Genomic DNA, 3,349 nt, shown 5'->3' on the forward strand with positions numbered 1-3,349 from the left:
TCGAATTCTACAACACAGTCATCTCGAATTATGACAAAAGAAACAATATAGATTTAATATATCTAGGCTTTGCAAAAGTTTTTGATACCATCCCTCACGAAAGACTACTTACTAAATTAGCTTCACACGGAGTAAGTGGTAGTCTATTAAGTTGGACAAGAAATTGGTTGAATGATCGAAAACAGAGTTGTTTTAAATGGCAAAACTTCTAGATGGAAAAATGTCACGAGTGGAGTTCCTCAGGGTTCCGTTCTTGGGTCACTTCTGTTTATAGTATATATAAATGATATATACCACGGACTAAAATCTATTGTCTCCAAATTTGCTGATACAAAACTGTGCGGAATGGCAAATGGTCACTCAAATGAATTTTAACACAAGTAAATGCAAGGTTATGCACATAGGTAAAAATAACTAAGTACGATTACAAGTTATTTGGAAATTCGTTAACAAAAATGGAAAGTGAAAAGGATCTCGGCGTAATTATCAGTAACGATATCAAATCATCTAAACCAGTGGTTCTTAACCTGTGGGGAATTCCCCACTGGTGGGGAATGGCGGAGTTGCCAAGTGGGGAATGACCGGTCGGACAGAAGAACCACTGTCTTTTTTTTTTAATCGATATGTTTTTGTTTCATTTTGTTTGTTTCTACTGTATTTTATTTCCATGTGATAACTGTTAGTAAAAATCTAATATATGCAAACAAAAATTAAGGGCCGTAAAATGGCACAAAAAAGCAAAGTGTATATTTACGTACTAAACACTGCATGGGTTAAAATCGAATTTGTCAAAGACCGATGCTGTGGTGGGAAATGGAGAGTTGGCTCACTAAAAAGTGGGGAATTGGAGAAAAAAGGTTAAGAACCCCTGATCTAAACAATGTATTTCAGCCTCTGAGAAAGCCAATAAGATTCTAGGACTGATTGCGTAATCTTTTGAATTCAAAAGTACATCTCTCATTTACAAACTACTGTATATAAATCGTTAGTTCATCCACATTTGGAATACGCTGTTTTCATATGGTCACCGAATCTCATTAAAGACATTCACAGATTGGAAAAAGTACAACGGCGAGCCACAAAGCTGATTCCAAATATCAAAAATACATCATACGAAAATCGATTGAAACATATAAATCTGTTTACCCTAAAAAAAGCGTGGACTCAGAGGTGACATATAGATTTTTAAGATTCTAAAGGGGATTGACATCAAAAGTGACAAATTTTTTACACTGAATGAGAATCCGACAAAAAATAATGGCCTCAAACTGCCAGGAAATAGATTTAATTTGGAAGTGGGTAGAAACAACTTCGCCAACCGTGTAATTAAAGAATGGAATAAACTTCCTGCAGAGGCAGTGCAATGTAGTTCAGTTCGAAACTTTAAGATTCGTTTAGATAAACATCCAAGCAAGATGCTGTAATGACTGTCATTTATTTTATATTATTTGTTTATTTGTTTGTTATTATTTGTCTGTTTATTATTTGCTTGATTTTAGTTTATTTTTATTAATCTGTCAATTCATTATTATTTACTAATTAACTGTTTGTTTATTGCTTTTATTGCATTTTATTGCATTTATTTTATTTATTATTATTGATACTATTATAATTGTTATTTATTTATTTATTTATTTATTTATTTATCGTTATTATATATTTTTTCGCATCCGACCTAGTTATGGACCAAAAGGTCTCCTGTCGGCATGTTTCGCCTCTGTAATCCTTCGCTGCGCGCATCGCTGAGAAGCTGTCGATTGCTTATGGCTTCGTTAGTACATGCACATTACATAGGAATTGAAAGGTGGGAGACATTTGCGTATCGGACAAAGTTATTTATTGCTAGTTAGTAGTGTATAACCATACATGTTATCATATATCTGTGTGGATACAAGAGGGTACTTGAGTGGTAGGTGATATCGGGCATCTAGGTTGCGATATCACGCCATTAAGTGTTTTACAGTTTGAGCACGAAATGTTATTTGTACAACCACCGGTGTCTCTCGGGTGTGGCAAGCGTGGATGGGTCAACCTATGTGTGTTCAAGGAATGTGTGATGGTTACATCGCTGTGCAATAATGGTTATATTGCTAAAAGTGTCAAACTCGAGGAAATTAAAGAACATATTGATAACAGACTGCATCCTCTTCAGAGGCCGATGGAGGAGGGGCATATACAGAAAACTAATCGAGACAAATAATTGCAAGGACCACTCATGAAATACAGGATCGACTGGAGAGGAAGAATAATGTTGCGGTTTAAATGCATTGGAAAAAAGACAATTATGAAATAGGAAGGAATCGAGAATGATATTAGTGTAACACAAACTGTAGTTGAGGTAATAATTGAAACATTTAACAACTCGGACATTGTGAAAATTACAAGACTAGGAACTAAAGAAAAAAGATGACGATCGGCACAGAAGAAGTGGTTAGGCCTACAGCAATATAAGTAACTTTGAAAGAGTATACGGAAAAGCGGCTGACAAGGAACATTTACAGGGTTCGGAGCAGTGATAACGAAGTGCCGAAAAGCAAAAGCGTAAAACATTGATATGTCAAGAGACGAAAGAGAGTTAGATAAGAAGATAAGAGAAAAATCTAAGGAAAAAAATATAAGGATGCCAAAAACTTGTATGCATTCCGTGGGCTTCCATGGGAGAGAGAGAGAGAACAAAAATTGTCCTGAGGAATGTGAAACAAGGCCAGATATCAAACAGCCACTGATGATTCTCGCTGCAGATACTCCTGTAAACAACACTCAGATTGTGTCATTGTGGCAAATGGAAATCAGCTCCATCGCAAGGACTCGCAAGGCCTTAGCGACTGCTATCGTCTCTGCATTATAATAAGCAGTCGCTAAGGCGGAGGTTCGAGTCCCTGCGGTAGAGCCAATTTCCAACGTTGAGACTGTTGAATTTAGTCATGGAAATTTACATAATATAAACAATTTAGATGTGTATTACAGGAATGTTGATCTGCTAGCAGTCCATAAGTTACAGGAACTGAAAATTATTTTGGACAGAAAATTTTATATAATTGCATTGATAGAGGTAAAGCCCAAACATTCAAGGCATAATATATATTTATCTGAATTTAAAATTAGTGGTCATATAAATGTGGTGAACGGGGAATATTGATATATGATAAGGGCTATATTATATTTGGTCCTGTAACAATGAATGGTGATTCTGATGAATACTTGTGTATTGAATTGAGAACAGTATCGGGTAATGGCGTATTGGTGACCATTTTTTACGTTCGATTTTTTTCCTCTTCTTTTTCTTTTTGTGGTTTGCGGGTCTCACTCACCCAAACCCCTTGCGGCGGTCGGAACGGTTCATACATAA

The sequence above is a fragment of the Oratosquilla oratoria genome, chromosome 4 (genome assembly GCF_046742065.1).
Source record: "Oratosquilla oratoria isolate Oo_2021 chromosome 4, ASM4674206v1, whole genome shotgun sequence".
Taxonomy (NCBI): domain Eukaryota; kingdom Metazoa; phylum Arthropoda; class Malacostraca; order Stomatopoda; family Squillidae; genus Oratosquilla; species Oratosquilla oratoria.